Source organism: Salvelinus alpinus, chromosome 14 (assembly GCF_045679555.1).
Source record: "Salvelinus alpinus chromosome 14, SLU_Salpinus.1, whole genome shotgun sequence".
In the NCBI taxonomy this organism is placed as follows: Eukaryota; Metazoa; Chordata; class Actinopteri; order Salmoniformes; family Salmonidae; genus Salvelinus; species Salvelinus alpinus.
The window spans coordinates 34,597,355-34,618,241 of NC_092099.1; the positions used below are offsets into that span (position 1 = coordinate 34,597,355).

General features: G+C 44.8%; 1 long non-coding RNA gene across 2 annotated transcripts in view; it reads right to left on the minus strand.

Moving 5' to 3' along the window:
- The window catches only part of LOC139538830 (uncharacterized), a 35,942-nt gene extending 15,055 nt beyond the window's left edge, over positions 1 to 20,887 (minus strand). The window contains exon 1 of one of the 2 annotated variants that reach the window (XR_011667817.1): positions 20,232 to 20,887. This is a non-coding gene — a long non-coding RNA (uncharacterized lncRNA). The remainder of the gene's footprint in view (positions 1 to 20,231) is intronic. The other variant, XR_011667816.1, reaches the window with a different exon arrangement.

The window sequence follows — 20,887 nt, forward strand, 5'->3', positions numbered from 1 at the left end:
AATTCGTGAATAAAGATTTAGTGACGTTCGTCTTGCAGGCTGGGAAAAGCAATGTTGGTTGGATTCCGTCACTGTCTCTGTCGACCTTAGATATATACCGGCCTGTTATGGAACCCCAATGTCAGGGGACAGGTCTTTAATTTACGGGTCAACGACCCGCCCGTGTACGGTTTTCGGCGTGTTACCTTCGGACGACAGGGACAGGTATTGGAATCCAGCTCGAAGGACTAAATTGTTATGAGAATTTTGTTATCAATGTTCATAAACTTCAATTAATCTACTCAGTCTGCAACCCAGAGTTTGTAAGATTCTGGTTGAATGAAGCAGACAAGAGTCTCAGTTTACAATAGTCAAAATGTTTATTCACGAGAACGTTCTGAAGTCCAGAATACAAAAACATCCATTTTATACTGGCTCCTTACGCACATACCTTCACACAAACAGTAGATATCCTACGCACATACATACAAGTTCAATTCTTAAACTAAGCCCTGCTCAGACCGTCTGTGTTTTTCCACTATACAGATACTGTACATTCTTTAATCTGCAACATGTTTCATAATTTTCTGCAAGCCTAACAGTTTCTCCCCTCCACGGGTGGAGACAGAATGTCCTGCAAGGAACACAGTAGTCCAGCTTGTCTGTTGATAGCTCCTCTTATCATTTGTTTCACACTTGCACCCTGCTTACATACTAAAAAGGAACAAAGGGTCCTTGTTCTAATTCTGACTAAAACTACACACGTCATCAGATTATAGTTTTATGATTCTAATACATTTCATACAATTATATGGTTTCAGAGTGGAATTATTTAATAATTTTCTTTAAACTATATATAAACTAAATAAAAATTATTTTATCAGTAACAGAATAAATAGCAGAAGAATAACTGCAGATAAATTATGCTGTAATTGAAAATTGTACACCCAATCTAGGCAACTGTCTCTAGAATAGAATTGAGTTAGTGTACAAAATCTATTCTATGTTGTGATTCTCACCAAATATGTTGTCTCTCAGCCTATTCAAACCCCACCATCAATAAACAGCTTATGAAGCTCTATTAGCCGATAGATCACATATTGAAAACAAATAATCTGAACTGAAAACTCCACTCATATTTTGGAATTTCTGTGCATCCTTGACAATTGCTAATCAATATCCAAAAACAGCACACGTTTCTTTCTGCGAACCTACACATGATCTTCTTCTCTCATTTGTGGCACCAATGTGAGGGGTTATGGCAGGGAAAATGGTGTTGCAGTAGTCTAGTGTGTGGTGAGGGAATAAACTGGGGAGCTTTGTGTTCACATTGCCCTAAAAAAGGGAACCGGACCGCGGAATTCAAGCGAACCGAACTCAGACCACCTCTCGAGATGGTGTGTTTGTGTGTGTGTGCATGCTCAGTAGTAGAGTTGGGACAAAATAATTAGAGTGAACCATGAATTATTCTACAGTATATAATTATATGATTTGGACAGTAGTTTACAACATGATTGACATGATAGTTTAGTATGTGTGTGACAGGCCTTAGCTCACAGGCTTAACAATTCCCTTTACACAGGGTGTGCAATGTGCAGGCTTTAGTTTCAACCCAATCTTGTCCACATGAATCGGGGCTATGCAAGTAGTGTGCAGTTTGAACCCGTTTCAATATGCTTTGTGTTGTAATCACAACAGACAAATGTATACAGTACTAATCAAACGTTTGGACACACCTACTCATTCCAAGGTTTTTCTTTATTTTTACTATTTTCTACATTGTAAAATAATAGTGAAGAAATCAAAACGATGAAATAGCACATATGGAATCATATAGTAACCATAAAAGTGTTAAACAAATCAAAATATATTTTAAATCTGTGAGTCTTCAAAGTAGCCACCATGACATACAGTATTTGCACACTCCTGGAATTCTCTCAACCAGCTTCTTGAGGTAGTCACATGGAATGCATTTCAATTAACAAGTGTGCCTTGTTAAAAGTTAATCTGTGGAATTTCTTTCCTTCTTAGTTCATTTGAGCCAATCAGTTGTGTTGTGACAAGGTAGGGTTGGTATCCAGAAGGTAGCCCTATTTGGTAAAAGACCGAGTCCATATTATGGCAAGAACAGCTCAAATAAGCAAAGAAAAACAACAGTCCATCATTACTTTAAGACATGAAGGTCACTCAATCCGGATGATTCCAAAAACAGTCGCAAAAACCGTCAAGCGCTATGATGAACCTGGCTCTCATCAGGACCGCCACATGAAAGGAAGAGTTACCTCTGCTGCAGAAGATAAGTTCATTTGAGTTACCAGCCTCAAAAATTGCAGCCCAAATAAATGCTTCACAGAGTTCAAGTAACAGACACATCTCAACATCAACTGTTCAGAGGAGACTGCGTGAATCAGGCCTTCATGGTCAAATTACTGCAAAGAAACCACTACTAAAGGACACCAATAAGAAGAAGAGACTTGCTTGGGTCAAGAAACATGAGCAATGGACATTAGACCGGTGGAAATCTGTCTTTTGTCTGATGAGTCCAAATGTGAGATTTTTGGTTCCAAGCGCCGTGTCTTTGTGAGACGCAGAGTAGGTAAACGCATGCTCTCTGCATTTGTGGTTCACACCGTGAAGCATGGAGGAGGAGGTGTGATAGTGTGGGGGTGCTTTGCTGGTGACACTGATTTATTTAGAATTCAATTTAACCAGCATGGCTACCACAGCATTCTGCAGCGATACACCATCCCATCTGGTTTGTGCTTAGTGGGACTATCATTTGTTTTTCAACAGGACAATGACCCAACACACCTCCAGGCTGTGCAAGGGCTATTCGACCAAGAATGGAGTGATGGAGTGCTGCATCAGATGACCTAGCCTCCACAATCACCAAACCTCAACCCAATTGAGATAGTTTGGGATGAGTTGGACCACAGAGTGAAGGAAAAGCAGCCAACAAGTGTTCAGCATATGTGGGAACTCCTTCAAACTGTTGGAAAAGCATTCCAGGTGAAGCTGGTTGAGAGAATGCCAAGAGTGTGCAAAGCTGTCATCAAGGCAAAGGGTGGCTACTTTGAAGAATATAAAATCAAAAATATATTTGGATTTATTTGGCACTTTTTTGGTTGCTACATGATTCCATATGTGTTATTTCATAATTGTGATGTTTTCACTATTATTCTACAATTTAGAAAAAATAAAGAAAAACCCTTGAATGAGTAGGTGTGTTTAAATGTTTTACTGGTACAGTATAGTTAAGTAAACTTTTCTATGCATGTTGTTAACCAGCACCTCAAGTACAAGATCCTAAGTAACAATTGTTGCAGTTCCCTGTGTAACATTAATATGAGTAACATCACTGCCTGGTATGGCAACTGCTCAGCATCAGACCGTAAGGCACTACAGAAGGTAATGCGTACGGCCCAGTAAATCAATGGGGCCAAGCTTCCTGCCATCCAGTCCTACATTCTAGGTGGTGTCAGAGGGAGGCCCAAATAATTGTCAAAGACTCCAGTCACCCAATTCGTAGACTGTTGAACAATTAATCAAATGGCCACCCGGACTATTTGCATTGACACCCCTCCCATTCGTTTTTACAGTGCCGCTACTCACTGTTTATTATCTAAGCATAGTCACTTTACCCCTACCTACTGTACATGTAAAATTACCTCAACTAACCTGTACCCCCGCACATTGATTCGGTACTGGTACCCCCTGTATATAGCCTCATTATTGTTATTCTATTGTGTTACTTGATTACATTTACATTTACATTTAAGTCATTTAGCAGACGCTCTTATCCAGAGCGACTTACAAGTTGGTGCATTCACCTTATGATGTCCAGTGGAACAACCACTTTACAATAGTGCATCTAACTCTAAGGGGGGGGGGGGGGGTTTTAGAAGGATTACTTTATCCTATCCTAGGTATTCCTTAAAGAGGTGGGGTTTCAGGTGTCTCCGGAAGGTGGTGATTGATTCCGCTGACCTGGCGTCGTGGGGGAGTTTGTTCCACCATTGGGGTGCCAGAGCAGCGAACAGTTTTGACTGGGCTGAGCGGGAGCTGTACTTCCTCAGAGGTAGGGAGGCGAGCAGGCCAGAGGTGGATGAACGCAGTGCCCTTGTTTGGGTGTAGGGCCTGATCAGAGCCTGAAGGTACGGAGGTGCCGTTCCCCTCACAGCTCCGTAGGCAAGCACCATGGTCTTGTAGCGGATGCGAGCTTCAACTGGAAGCCAGTGGAGAGAGCGGAGGAGCGGGGTGACGTGAGAGAACTTGGGAAGGTTGAACACCAGACGGGCTGCGGCGTTCTGGATGAGTTGTAGGGGTTTAATCGCACAGGCAGGGAGCCCAGCCAACAGCGAGTTGCAGTAATCCAGACGGGAGATGACAAGTGCCTGGATTAGGACCTGCGCCGCTTCCTGTGTGAGGCAGGGTCGTACTCTGCGAATGTTGTAGAGCATGAACCTACAGGAACGGGTCACCGCCTTGATGTTGGTTGAGAACGACAGGGTGTTGTCCAGGATCACGCCAAGGTTCTTAGCGCTCTGGGAGGAGGACACAATGGAGTTGTCAACCGTGATGGCAAGATCATGGAACGGGCAGTCCTTCCCCGGGAGGAAGAGCAGCTCCGTCTTGCCGAGGTTCAGCTTGAGGTGGTGATCCGTCATCCACACTGATATGTCTGCCAGACATGCAGAGATGCGATTCGCCACCTGGTTATCAGAAGGGGGAAAGGAGAAGATTAATTGTGTGTCGTCTGCATAGCAATGATAGGAGAGACCATGTGAGGATATGACAGAGCCAAGTGACTTAGTGTATAGCGAGAATAGGAGAGGGCCTAGAACAGAGCCCTGGGGGACACCAGTGGTGAGAGCACGTGGTGCGGAGACAGATTCTCGCCACGCCACCTGGTAGGAGCGACCTGTCAGGTAGGACGCAATCCAAGCGTGGGCCGCGCCGGAGATGCCCAACTCGGAGAGGGTGGAGAGGAGGATCTGATGGTTCACAGTATCAAAGGCAGCCGATAGGTCTAGAAGGATGAGAGCAGAGGAGAGAGAGTTAGCTTTAGCAGTGCGGAGCGCCTCCGTGACACAGAGAAGAGCAGTCTCAGTTGAATGACTAGTCTTGAAACCTGACTGATTTGGATCAAGAAGGTCATTCTGAGAGAGATAGCAGGAGAGCTGGCCAAGGACGGCACGTTCAAGAGTTTTGGAGAGAAAAGAAAGAAGGGATACTGGTCTGTAGTTGTTGACATCAGAGGGATCGAGTGTAGGTTTTTTCAGAAGGGGTGCAACTCTCGCTCTCTTGAAGGCGGAAGGGACGTAGCCAGCGGTCAAGGATGAGTTGATGAGCGAGGTGAGGTAGGGGAGAAGGTCTCCGGAAATGGTCTGGAGAAGAGAGGAGGGGATAGGGTCAAGCGGGCAGGTTGTTGGGCGGCCGGCCGTCACAAGACGCGAGATTTCATCTGGAGAGAGAGGGGAGAAAGAGGTCAAAGCACAGGGTAGGGCAGTGTGAGCAGAACCAGCGGTGTCGTTTGACTTAGCAAACGATGATCGGATGTCGTCGACCTTCTTTTCAAAATGGTTGACGAAGTCATCCGCAGAGAGGGAGGAGGGGGGGGAGGGGGAGGAGGATTCAGGAGGGAGGAGAAGGTGGCAAAGAGCTTCCTAGGGTTAGAGGCAGATGCTTGGAATTTAGAGTGGTAGAAAGTGGCTTTAGCAGCAGAGACAGAAGAGGAGAATGTAGAGAGGAGGGAGTGAAAGGATGCCAGGTCCGCAGGGAGGCGAGTTTTCCTCCATTTCCGCTCGGCTGCCCGGAGCCCTGTTCTGTGAGCTCGCAATGAGTCGTCGAGCCACGGAGCAGGAGGGGAGGACCGAGCCGGCCTGGAGGATAGGGGACATAGAGAGTCAAAGGATGCAGAAAGGGAGGAGAGGAGGGTTGAGGAGGCAGAATCAGGAGATAGGTTGGAGAAGGTTTGAGCAGAGGGAAGAGATGATAGGATGGAAGAGGAGGGAGTAGCGGGGGAGAGAGAGAGAAGGTTGATTACATTTTTAAAATGTTTTACTTTAGTTTCTTTTGTACTGTAAATATTTTCTTAACTCTATTTTATTAAAACTGCATTGTTGATTAAGGGCTTGTAAGTAAGCATTTCACGGTAAGATCTAACTGTTGTATTCGGCGCATGTGACAAATAAAATGCGATTTGATCAATATTGCTACATGTTCTCTTTTTATTTTTTACAAGAGATGCAGAGTCTATCTAACTTTGGCTTTTAGTCCATGTCTGCAATAAATTGGAATTTGAACTGAACGGTTGTTTAATGTCTGACTGTCCATTACATTACATTATGTTTTTATTTTATTTACATTCACACAAAGTCTTTCAGGTGTATAGGTCTTCGGATGGCCCTACCAGACCTTGTGTGGGGAGTGTTGATTACATCAGGAGGTGCTTGACCTGAGATGTTTGGATCTTATTGTTGAGGTGCAGCGTCCACCTCTAGGTTGTGTTCCGCACCCTGCTGGGCAGCAGCTGGTGCTCTGTTTACTGGCTCTGTGCCAGGCTCCTCAACAGTGAGGAAATCCTCTATTTCTATTTCCTCAAGGTGTTTCCTGTTCCTCCTGAAGATTTGTCCCCGTCCTGTCTTCACCTCGTAGGACCTTTGCGCCACAGGTCTGACTACTGTGGCTCTCTGCCACCACTGTTTCTGTCCTGTGAGTGGCTGAACTCTCACCCTGTCATCTTGTTGCAGCACTGTTAGATCTTTAGCAGAGGTGTTGTAGTACTTTGCCTGTCTCTGCTGTCTTTCTTTGAACTTCTCCTGCTGACAGTTTGTCATCACCGGTCTCAGTAGATTTTCACTCATTACCAGTAGTGTCTTTGTATCTCTCCCCATGAGCGCCATTACAGGGCTGCTGTATGTTCCTTGTGATGGGTATTTCTGTGATCCAACATGGCCAGGTATGGGTCAGTACCTGCTCTCTTTCCTTTTGCCATTAGTCTTTTGGCTGTTTTCACAGCCAATTCAACTTTCTCATTACTTTGCAGGTATTCTGGAGATTATTGTCACGAGAATTATGTTCTCAGTGTTCATAACTCAATTCAATTTAACTACTCGGTCTGCATCCCAGAATGTGTAAGATACTGGTTGAATGAAACAGACAGAGGCCCAGCTACGATAGTCAGAAAGGTTATTTACGATAGCGCTAGTCCGTTGTACAAAACCATTCATTTTATACTGGCTCCTTACTTACATTCACACACTAACATTAGGTATCCTACGCACATACATACACACACAAACAGTAGGTATCCTACGCACATACTGTCCTACTACCCAGCCGACAAAGATTAGGGAGGCGGCCGTGAGAATGACTCCCCGTTCTCCCTCAAGATAGGGAGACCGTGGGAAGTACTTCCCGTCCTCTCACCAATCTCTCAGAGGCCCCTAGCCAGGTCGGCACTGAATTTTGCTCAGACAGTCTGTGTTTAAGATACTATAAAAACATATTGTACCGATATATTGTTTTACCCTAATTCTGCAACATGTTTCATAATCCTCTGCAAGCCTAACAGTTTCTCCCCTCCCCGGGTGGAGACAGAATGTCCTGTAAGTGTAACGCTCGTCGTGGGTGGAAGAAGCGTGGTAAGTGTCCATATTGATTTAATAGGAATACTGAACACTGAACAAAAACAATAAAACGATAAAACAAACAGTCCTGTACGGTGAAGCAAAAACACAGAACAGAAAATAATCACCCACAAAACACACTGAAAAACAGGCTACCTAAATATGGCTCCCAATCAGAGACAACGACTGACACCTGCCTCTGATTGAGAACCATACTAGGCCCAACACATAGAAATCAACCAACAGAGCAAAAACATAGAAAAACAACATAGAATGCCCACCCCAACTCACGCCCAGACCAAACTAAAATAAAGACATAACAAAGGAACTAAGGTCAGAACGTGACAGTACCCTTCCCCACCCCCCCAAAGGTGCGGACTCCGGCCGCAAAACCTGAACCTATAGGGGAGGGTCTGGGTGGGCATTTACCGCGGTGGCGGCTCTGGAGCGGGACGCGGACCCCACTCCACCATAGTCTCGGCCCACTTCTGTGACACCTTAGGAGCGGCAACCCTCGTCACCGACCCTGGATTGGAGACCCTAGTAAAGGGCACCACTGGACTGATGGGCGCCTATGTACTGACGGGCGCCTCAGGCGGCTCCTGACTGACGTGCGGCTCAGGCGGCTCCTGACTGACGGGCGGCTCAGGCGGCTCCTGACTGACGGGCGGCTCAGGCGGCTCCTGACTGATGGGCGACTCAGGCGGCTCCTGACTGACGGGCGACTCAGGCGGCTCCTGACTGACGGGCGACTCAGGCGGCTCCTGACTGACGGGCGACTCAGGCGGCTCCAGACAGACGTGCGGCTCAGGCGGCTCAGGACAGGCGGGCGGCTCAGGCGGCTCAGGACAGACGGGCGGCTCAGGCAGCTCAGGACAGACGGGAGCACCTGTAGGGAGGAGACGGCTTGGTGCGTGGGGCTGCCACAGGACCCACCAGGCTGGGGAGACCTACAGGAGGCCTGGTGCTTGGAGGAGGCACCGGAAGGACCGGGCTGTGGGGGAGCACTGGAGCTCTAGTGCACAGCCTTGGCACCACTCCCCCAGGCTGGATGACTACTCTAGCCCGGACCCTCCAGAGTGCAGGCAGAGGTTGAACTGGGCTGTGGGTGAGCACTGGAGTTCTGGTGCATACTACGCGCACCTCCCCCTTGGGCTCAATTCCCACATTCGCCCGGCACGAGCGGAGCGCAGGCATAGGACGCACTGCACCCTCCCAGCGCCCCGGAGACACAGCACGCAGAGCCGTCGCAGGATACCCTGGACCGAAACGGCGTACCGGAGACCAGACACGCTGAGCAGGCACAATACGCCCTGGCTGGATGCCCACACTCGCATGACACTTTCGGGGGGCTGTCCTATAGCGCACCGGGCTATGGGCGCGTACTGGCGACACCATGCGCTTAACCGCATAACACGGTGCCTGACCAGTAACGCGCTGCTTACAATAAGCACGAGGAGTGGGCTCAGGTCTCCAACCTGCCACACTCCCCGTGTTCCACCCCCCACACAATTTTTTGGGGGGGCTGCCTCTCGTACCTGTCGCGCTGCCGTGCTGCCTCCTCATATCGCCGCCGCTCAGCTTTCGCTTCCTCCAGCTCTGCCTTAGGGCTGCGATATTCCCCAGCCTGTGCCCAGGGTCCTTTACCGTCCAAAATCTCCTCCCATGTCCAGGAGTCCAGAACTCGCTGCTGCCCGATACCACGCTGCTTGGTCCTTAGTTGGTGGGTGATTCTGTAACACTCGTCGTGGGTGGAAGAAGAGGAGGACCAATACGCAGCGTGGTAAGTGTCCATATTGATTTAATAGGAATACTGAACACTGAACAAAAAAAAAAAAACGAACAGTCCTGTACGGTGAAGCAAAAACACAGAACAGAAAATAATCACCCACAAAACACACTGAAAAACAGGCTACCTAAATATGGCTCCCAATCAGAGACAACGACTGACACCTGCCTCTGATTGAGAACCATACTAGGCCCAACACATAGAAATCTACCAACAGAACAAAAACATAGAAAAACAACATAGAATGCCCACCCCAACTCACGCCCTGACCAAACTAAAATAAAGACATAACAAAGGAACTAAGGTCAGAACGTGACAGTAAGGAACACAGTGGTCCAGCTTGTCTGTCGATAGATCCTCTTATCATTTGTTTCCCACATGCACCCTGTATACATACTAAAAAGGAACAAAAGGTCCTTGTTCTAATTCTGACTAAAACTACACACATCATTAGTTATACTTTTACTGACTAAAACTACACACATCATTAATAATATTGTATGATCCTAATCAATTTCATACAATTATATGGTTTCAGGGTGGAATATTCTAGTCATTACTTTAAGCATATAAATTCCGGTAACAATTATGTTTTGTGTTTGAAGTCGTAAGCCTTGCTGAAAGAGTACTGGGGGCCATTGTCTGAGTAAAGGATGTCAGGTATCCCATAGCGTGCAAAGTGTGTTTTCGGTTTTGGAATGACCTTTTTCGACTGTGTGTTCTCCAAATGGTCCACTTCCCAACAGTTTGAGAGGTATTCAACTGTGACCATGTGGTCTCTGTCGTTGATGTGGAACAGGTCAATCCCTATTTTTCCCCATGGAGCTTTGGTGCTTCGTGTGGCCTCAGCATCTCTTTCTGCTGCTTCACACCCCATGCTGTGCAGGTGCTACATTGTTCCATTCATGCCTGGCCAGTAGACACACTTGCGAGCTCTTCTCAGACATCCCTCAATTCCTGTGTGAGGAATGGATTCTCTGCATTATCTCTGACCTGAGGGCAGCAGGCACAACGACTCGCTCACCTCTGAAGATAACAACATTTTGCACACTCGGCTCATCTCTGTTGTGAAATTACATGGCTACTTCAAAGGGTACATGTTCTTTCACTTCAGGCACCCCTGCAGGATCAACATTTTCAGTTTCTGGAGCTCCTGGTCCAGATCAGTGTCTCTCTGAATGGCCTTTATTCTCTCGGTTGACACAGGCAGGTCGGGCAGCACCACTTGTCTTCCAGGAACGTATGGGAGACTGACCTTGTAGTTTTGGAGTCTCATGATCATGCGTTGTAGTCTTTTTAGTCTGTTGAGGAGAGGCTTTGTCATGATGCTCTCTAGAGGCTTGTGATCTGACTGCACTTCCACAGTTCGTCCATATGTGCATTTTTGGAACCTCTTCATGCCAAACACCACTGAAAACAGCTCCTTCTCTATCTGTGCATACCTCTTTTCAGTCTGTCAGGACTCTGCTGGTATATGCTATTGGTTGTCCTCCCTGCATCAAGGCTGCTCCTAACCCACTTTCTGAAGCATCACATTGTAGTACAAGCTGTTCTGTTGGGTTGTAGCATTTCAGCACAGGGGTCTGTGCAATGGTATCCCTGATTTTCTTGAAAGCCAGCTCGTGTCTCTCTGACCACTCCGACAGTGAGTCCTTGTGTGTTAGCTGAAGCAGTGGCTCACAGAACTCCGTGGCGTGGCTGCAGAACTTGGCTAGGTAGTGTACCATGCCCAGGAAGCGCTGCACCCCCTGCACATCTGTAGGCCTAGGCATCTGTCTGATGGCTGTCACTTTTCCTGGGTACACTTTCAACCCCTCTGATGTTAGCAGGTGGCCAATGTAGGGCACGTCCTTCAGCCTGAGCTGCAGCTTCGCCAGATTCAACTTGATATTGAGCTTCCTGCATCTGTCCAGGAGCATTCTCAGGTTCTTGTCATGGTCCAGAGTCGCTGCTTCATCATTGTCTCCTTCTCCCACAATCAGGATGTCATCTGCAATGATTTTGACTCCTGGAAGACCTTCCATTGCCTGGTTCAACTTCCTCTGAAAGATCTCTGGGGCTGGACTGATTCCCATTGGCATGCGCAGCCACCTGTAGCGTCCCATGGGAGTAGAGAACGTGGTGAGATAGCTGGATTCATACTCCAGTTCCACATGCCAAAATCAGTTTTTCACATCACAAACAGAGAACACAGGTGCTCTGTTCAGGTCTGGCAGCACGTCTTCAATAGTGGGAAGTGGGTAATGGCTCCTCTAGAGCGCCTTGAGAGGTTTTAGATCAATACACACTCTTAGTTTTTCAGACGGTTTCTGCACTACAATCAGGCTGCTAATCCAATCTGGGCTTTTTTCAACTGATTTTATCATCCTTCTTTTCTCTAGACCACCAAGCTCCTCTTCGAGTGGTTTATATAGCGCTACTGGCACTTCTCTTTGGCAGCTGGACAGGCCTCACTCGCTCATCCATTTCCAGCTTCAGTTTGCCGGGTAAGCAGCCGTCTCCCTGGAATACATCAGCGTAATCCTGTTTTATTTGCTCTTTAGTCCAGGATCCTGTTGTTTTCTTGATGGCCAGGATGTTGTGGTGCTGCACTGTAATCAACTCCATTGTATGGATAGCCTTACTGCCTAGAATGGGCCTGTGCACGTTATTATTGACTACGATGAACTGAACTCTGTAGGTTTTCTTATTACGTGGATTGATCACTTTAAGTGTACACTTCCCCAGAGTACTCTTGTTATACATCACCAATACCTGACTGCAGGGCTCTAGGTGACTGTCTTTTGTGAGGTTTGCAGGGATAACATTACAACTAGCACCACAATCTAGCTGAAATCTGACTTACTTTTGTCACCCAGCATGGTTGTTAAGAGAGCTCCATTGGGGTCTGTGGTTTTCTCCTGAACCACGTTGATGCTCTCTGACTTTGGCCCTAGTGTGATGCAGAGAACATTATGGCACAGCTGTCAATGTTTTGGTCCTTAAATGAAACTGGTATATATATATATATTTTTTTTTAACCAGTTTTGGTCTTTAATGCAGGGCCAACGGACAAGTTCCTTACTTTTTCCCCCTTCCACTTGCCTCTTCCATTTTTGTGGTGATGCTGCAATTAGTTGGTTGAAATGTTGGGTAGAGCAGACGTTTCCATATATATTTGTGTTAGCTGCATGTGTGACATAACTCCACCAGTCCTATTTATGATATAATTTACAAATATCATAACTTTTATAAACATTAAATATATATATTTAAATGTATTTATTTATTTTTATTTCACCTTTATTTAAGCAGGTAGGCCAGTTGAGAACAAGTTCTCATTTACAACTGCGACCTGGCCAAGATAAAGCAAAGCAGTGCGACAAAAACAACAACACAGAGTTACACATGGGATAAACAAAGGTACAGTCAATAACACAATAGAAAATCTGTATACAGTGTGTGCAAATGAAGTAAGGAGTTAAGGCAATAAATAGGCCATAGTGGCGAAGTAATTAAAATTGAGCAATTTACACTGGAGTGATAGATGTGCAGATGAGGATGTGCAAGTAGAAATACTGGAGTGCAAAAGAGCAGAAAAAAACAAAAACAAATATGGGGATGAGGTAGGTAGTTAGTTGGATGGGCTATTTACAGATGGGCTGTGTACAGCTGCAGCGATCGGTAAGCTGCTCTGATAGCCGATGCTTGAAGTTAGTGAGGGAGATATAAGTCTCCAACTTCAGTGATTTTTGCAATTTGTTCCAGTCATTGGCAGCAGAGAACTGGAAGGAAAGGCGGCCAAAGGAGGTGTTGGCTTTGGGGATGACCAGTGAAATATACCTGCTGGAGCGCATGCTACGGTGTTGCTACGGTGACCAGTGAGCTGAGATAAGGCGGGGCTTTACCTAGCAAAGACTTGTAGATGATCTGGAGCCAGTGGGTTTGGCGACGAATATGTAGCAAGGACCAGCCAACGTGAACATGCAGGTCACAATGGTGGGTAGTATATGGGGCTTTGGTGACAAAATGGATGGCACTGTGATAGACTGCATCCAATTTGCTGAGTAGAGTGTTGGAGGCTATTTTTTAAATTACATCGCCGAAGTCAAGGATCGGCAGGATAGTCAGTTTTACGAGGGTATGTTTGGCAGCATGAGTGAAGGAGGCTTTGTTGCAAAATTGGAAGCCGATTCTAGATTTAATTTTGGATTGGAGATGCTTAATATGAGTCTGGAAGGAGAGTTTACAGTGTAGCCAGACACCTAGGTATTTATCAATTAGTATATTTGAGTTTAACCACAATATTTGTTGTATTATTTGTTCTGTCTTTACTGGTGGATTAAAATGAAATTGCAACCAACTTTCTACGGCTTGTTTAAAAAAATAACGATATTTTGGAGATTCGTTTTCAAATAACCGTAAGTGGGCGGTTGGAATCTGAATAAAGGGAAAAAGGCCATTCTTGAACATGGGGTGAGACTAATTTAAGTATAACTTTTGTATGACTGACGTCTTTAATGAGAGGTCTAATGCTTTAATATTTTATCATTTATGCCCTCCGAATTCATATTCATAATATAAATGTACCCTTTAAATTTTGTCTCGCTTGCCATTCCAAATTAAATTGAATATTGTTTGCTCATATAATTAAAAAAACAGGTCTCTAGGTGTAGGCAAAACCATAAGAAAATAGGTGAACTGTGACATAACTAAAGAGTTCCACGTATAGACAGGTGTTTTCCTTTCCATGGTAGCAAGATCGTATCTTTCTTTTTAAATTTATTGGAGTGAGATCATTTTTTTCTTTCGGGATATGTTTACCGAGTATGTCCACATCCCGTCAGACCATTTTATTGGTAAACTATCTGGTAATGTGAAAGTTGTATTTTTTTGTGATCCAATACGTAATATAATAGATTTATCATAATTTGGGTTTAATCCAGAGAGGTTAGAAAAAGTAGATCCTCTGATCCTCTAGATCCTCTGAGGCTGTGGATGGATTCTAATTGTGGATTTAAAAGAAAATATGAATCATCAGCTTACAATGACACCTTTGTTTTTAAGCCCTGGATTTCTAATCCCTTAATATTATTGTTGGATCTGATTTTAACAGCTAACATTTTGATGGTAATAATAAATAGATATGTCAATAGTGGACAACGTTGTTTTACTCCTTTGACAGTTTATAACTTCATGAGAAGTAGCTATTATTTACTATTTTACACCTAGGGTTACTATACATAACTTTAACCCATTTTATAAGAGATTCTCCAACATTGAAATATTCCAGGCATTTATATATATTCTACTTTGTAGAATAATAGTGAATAACTTAAAACTACGAAATAACACATAAGGAATCATGTAGTAACCAAAAAAGTGTTGCACAAATCAAAATATATTTGAGATTTGAGATTCTTCAAAGTAGCCATCGTTTGCCTTGATGACAGCTTTACACACGCTTGCAAAGCATGCCATTCCATGAGCGCAGCATTTATTTTTCAACTCAAAACAATGAGCCCAATCAGTCCTCCATGACAACAAAATCATAAACAACGGAGTAAGGCTGGCTAATAAGTCCTTAATTTTGGGGTCATGCTCAGGTAAAACAATTTGGCTAATCTATACTTCCATATTTCCAAGTCCTATTCTTGAAGATCAAGGGATATAACATTTATTGAAATTACTGGAATTCTGATAGAGTTTGGTTTTAATGTAAAAATATCATTTAATTGTATTATTATACGTAGTAGAAAGCGATGGGTTAGAAGAAGCCTACATAAACAACTCATAAAGTAAAATGTAACATCCATATATGGCCACTATGTAAACTTTAACATTGATTTATCCCTCAATAGATGTCTGTCTAATCTAAAAGTAGCGGAATTTAATCAGATTACGTTACTGAGTTTGGGTAATCCAAAAGTTACGTTACCGATTACAATTTTATACAGGTAACTTGTAACTGTAATGGATTACATTTAGAAAGTAACATACCCAACCCTTCTCCACTGGTATGCCATTCAGCCCTGGACTTTTCCCAGACTTAAAGGCTTTAATTGCACCAAGAAGTTCCTCCTATGTAAGACTTAACCTGCGTGTGTGTATTTTATTTATTAGGATCCCCATTAGCGAAAATAGACATTACAGACAAAAGACTTTACAATTTACATACATTGAGAAAGAGAGAGAGAGTGTGAGTGAGTGAGTGAGTGAGTGACTAAGTGAGCTTCTAGGTTGAGGGTCAGTGAGGTGGCCCACCCCTCTGTATTGGAAATCGCATCTCACGCATGACTGTGGGATTATTTAGGATGATGGGACAGTATTGTGATAGCTTCGCGGGCGTGTACACACACACTATCGCATACACACATGCACACATGAATACATACACAACCACATTTTCACACAATCACACAAATGAACACGAAACACACACATCCCTTCGGATTGTGATTATTATTCAGCAATGTGTACTAATAAGATCATAGACAGACTTATCACAGCTCTGTGTTGCTGTGTGTGTGTGTGTGTGTGTGTGTGTGTGTGTGTGTGTGTGTGTGTGTGTGTGTGTGTGTGTGTGTGTGTGTGTGTGTGTGTGTGTGTGTGTGTGTGTGTGTGTGTGTGTGCGTGTGTGTGTGCGTGCGTGTGTGCGTGCGTGTGTGTGTGTGTGTGTGTGTGTGTGTGTGTGTGTGTGTGTGTGTGTGTGTGTGTGTGTGTGTGTGTGTGTGTGTGTGTGTGTGTGTGCTACATGTTGCATAACTCAAAGATAAGTACAGTGGACATGGAGCATGACAGGACTTGAGGGTATGTGTGCTATCCAGCACAGAGAATACATTCAGCTTAGCCCAGGTCTAAGAACTTCCAATGGCTAATGGAGCCTCGAAGCCCTGGGCTAAGGGAGGTTTGAAAGTGGAATAACCCCAACCTTAGCCCAGGGCTTAGCCGGACCTGCTCCAGATTAGGGTTAGTAGTACCGACTTTTAGAATCTTTCCCCGGAAATCACCCAAGACAACCAGTGTGGCCCTGTGGTTTGGTCTAGTGGTTACTGCCAACACCTTTGGTGTATGTACATCAATATGATCGAGTGTTGGATTGAATCACCGTCCCACCGCTATTCCCACACACAACCTTCTCTTTCTATTACCTGGCTGTTTCTACTCTCTTTATCATAAAACATTTAAAAATTCAGGGAACACGTGTGAGCCGACCTTTAACCCTGGTCAGCGTTAGTCCTTGAGTTAACAAATACCTGTGTGCAAGGAGGGTAAACTAGCCCTGGGACAGTTTTAGCCTGGGTTAAAGAGATTGAGAAGGAGGTACCGTCTGTAAGGAAGGAGAAAGGAGGGAGAAAGAGAGGGGGGGACAGAGGGAGAGGAAGGAATATCTACCTCAATGACCTCTTACCCCTGCCATCGACATTGTATATAGCCAAGTTATCATTACTCATTGTGTATTCCTTGTGTTATTATTTTTTCTATTATTTAACATTTTTTCTCTGCATTGTTGGGAAGGGCCCATAACTAAGCATTTTACTGTTATTCTACACCTGTTGTTTACGAAGTGTGTGACAAATACAACTTGATTTGATTTGAAGGGAGTAAAGAAGGAGATGGAGTGACAGAAGGAGAGAGGGGGAGGGAAGGAGAGGATAATGACAAGTCACATCACAGGGACCTTGAGCTCATAGCACAGACAAAGAGGAAACCGTGGGGGGCCACTTTATACTGACATCTCAAAAAATACTATGAGTCACACACAGTACAGGACTCTACCACTGAATGTTTGATAATAATAACTACAGAGTTCGAGTATGATGACACAGACGGTTTGTGTGTGTGTTTGTGTGTGTGTATGTCTAGACCATCTATAGTTGACCATGATAGGTTGACCAGCCTGACTCCTAGAGAAGCAACTTCAATCACTCGTAGCCCAGTCAGAACACTGTCTATGTCGAAGCTCATCTGTATAAAATAATGGAGCCTGTTCCATGTTGACTTGATAAACTATGTTTTTTTGTGTAAAAATATTTCATATTTCACAGACTGTCTCACATACCATAACCTAGTTGTAGTGTTAGTAATCTAAAGACATCTGTTCCCGAAACTGTCATCTTCCTGTGTGTAACGGCTTTCATATTCTTCCTCCTCCTCGGACGAGGAGATGCGAGACGGATCGGACCAATAAGCAGAGTGGTTAGTGTTCATGTTGATTTATTATTTATTTTAACGAAACTTGAACACTGAATTACAAAAACAAATAAACGAAGTGCAGAAACCTATACAGTACCGTGTGGTGAAAACACAAACACGGAAACAAACACCCACAAAACACACGTGAAACCCAGGCTGCCTAAGTATGATTCTCAATCAGGGACAACGATTGACAGCTGCCTCTGATTGAGAATCATACCAGGCCGAACACAAAAATCCCAACATAGAAAATCACACATAGACAAACCCACCCAACTCACGCCCTGACCAACTAAATAAATACAAGACAAAGGAAAACAGGTCAGGAACGTGACACTGTGTGACACGTACACTTAGTCTCGGCCCATGTTATCTCCACACACACAAGGATGGACCGCTTCACTGACCCTCAATCTAGAAATACACTATCTTACACACACGCGCGCACACACATCCACACACACAGAGAAGGGCGGCTATATGTTGTGTCCTTGATGTGTCCTTCAGCCCCTCATGTTGCTATTCTGGATGGTTTATCTGTTTCTTCCAGGCAGGATAGAAGCCGTTATTCTGTCAGTCAGTTTATACAGGTTCAGCTGGATCAGAACACTGTCGGACTGTTGATCTATTTATACTTTCTTTAAGTTGGCCTATTATTTAAGTATATGGACAAATACAAAGAAAAATTTCAAGGGTGTGTGAGGAATTTTCTACAGACACATTGATTTATCTTGAGCATTGAATGTCCCCAAGAACACAGTGGCCTCCATCATTCTTAAATGGAAGATGTTCGGAACCACCAAGACTCCTCCTAGAGCTGACCGCCCGGCAGCAATCGGGGGAGAAGGGCCTTGGTCAGGGAGGTGACCAAGAACCTGATGGTCACCCTGACAGAGCTCTAGAGTTCCTCTGTGGAGATGAAATAAACTTCCAGAAGGACAACCATCTCTGCAGCGCTCCACCAATCAGGCCTTTTACTGAGGAGTGGCCAGACGGAAGCCACTCCTCAGTAAAAAGCACATGACAGCCTCCTTGGAGTTTGCCAAAAGGCACCTAAAGACTCTCAAACCATGAGAAACAAGATTCTCTAGTCTGATGAAACTGACTGGGGCAAAGTTTCACCTTCCAACAGGACAACAACCCTAAGCACACAGACAAGACAACACAGGAGTAGCTTCAGGACAAGTCTCTGAATGTCCTCGAGTGGCCCACCCAGACCCCGGACTTGAACGTGATCCAACATCTGAAAATAGATGTGCAGCAAAGCTCCCCATCCAACTTGACAGAGCTTGAGACGATCTGCAGAGAAGAATGGGAGAAACTCCACAAATACAGGTGTGCCAAGCTTGTAGTATCATACCCAAGAAGACTAGGATGCTGTAATCGCTGCCAAAGGTGCTTCTCACACACACACACTCAGACACACACACTGCCAGTGGTGGATATGCCTAAAGGTGTATTATGTATTGAATACAACCACGCAACATTGACTCAGCATGGCTATGATGATTAGAGGAATAAATGGCATGCTCATTGCTATTCTTGTAACAAATGTATTTGGGTGCAGGGTTGTAAAGGCATATGATAGAAGATATTAATCCCACACTGAAAGACATATTTTGTATTGGGCAGCAGCAGTCACAAACGAACGCGCTTGTCAGCGTCAGGGTATAGAGTACCAGCGACAAACATCAAATTATTAATGCATGACACAAGAAAAGCTCAGGTAAGAAATTGGATTCAATAGGGTGGAGAACAATCTTGTTTTTTTGATCTTCTTGTTTGATCGTGTTAGGCGGCAGGTAGCCTAGTAGTTAAAAGCGTTGAGACAGTAACCGAAAGGTCACTGGTTCTAAATACCGAGCCGACTATGTGAACGTTGCTCTGAATAAGAGCGTCTGCTAAATGTAAAAATGTTCGATGTTAATGCCAATGTCAGATCATATAGGACTATGCAGCTCATATGCTCAACACACGGATGCACGGGCGAACACACACACACACACACACACACACACACACACACACACACACACACACACACACACACACACACACACACACACACACACACACACACACACACACACACACACACACAGCGATGATACATTGGTATCGCCACAGCCCAAACTTGCCCACTGGGACAGCGCCGGTTCCCGCGCAGTGTCATTGCCTGTTCTCGTGCGCTCATCTGGTATTCTATCCGCTACCTCTCCGCTCAAATTTGAGAATATAACAGAACATTCCTGTCGGGGGGACATTGTGTCACGTTAGGCTCTGTGGCCAGCCCACATACTGTTACTGTTATTTTGGGGCATTACATGCGAATAAGACCCCAATAAACCAAAACGAAGACACATTTATGCTCCTCGTTTTGTATTGTGAATGGCCGAAAAATATATATAATATATATAATTCCCAACTGACCTTCTTGCCAGATTTCTATCTCCAAAAAGAGAATTTTAGCCTCAAGACAGATCTGGTAAATAAGATTATACATACATTTCATAACGGACCGGAACCTGGAGGCGCAACCGGGAACCAGGTTATGCGCGGGACTGTGTCTGTTTCTGTTTCACTTGTTCTGACACTACAGAGCCACACACATACACACAAACACAGGAACGTGAAGCAGAGGAGACGCGCTGACTTACCAGGGTGACCCTCTTTCAGACGGGTCACTCTCCACCGTTAGGTTATTCGGTGGTGTTCCCGATGTTAATCAGATCAGATGCCGTGGTCGCAGTCCACGTCTCTACAGATGTACCAGAGGATCACATAGAGGATGAGGAGGATGGCGAAGATGAACAGAGCTACTAGAATAGCCTTGTTCACTGGAGAGAGAAACGACTGCATGACAGAGCTCATCGGCAGACAGTGTGTGACAGCACTGAGTGTGTGTGTGTAGGTTTCTGTGTGTGTGTTTCCACGCTAAGTGTCTCAATAACACACTTCTCTGCTCTCTGCCAGCATTAACTGTTGAGAATAGACGTGCGGAATCCTCACACAATTATTCACACAGTCACCTAAACACCCACACACACACAAGCAAGCAGCTCGGGCAGAAATCCATAAATCCACCAGAAGTCCGCTCTGTTACATAGTCGTTATGAATCCGCTGTCTCTGTCTATTAAACAAAACGGTATCTCCATGTATGAAATTCACAGTCAACAATACTGATGAATCCAACAATGAACATAGTGATGGATAAAGACTAAATAAAACATCTAAAATCAATCAGAACACATTTGAATCGGAGGATCTCCAAGTTGCGAGCTGTTGCTGCTTGCTGCGCTCTGTTAGCGAGTC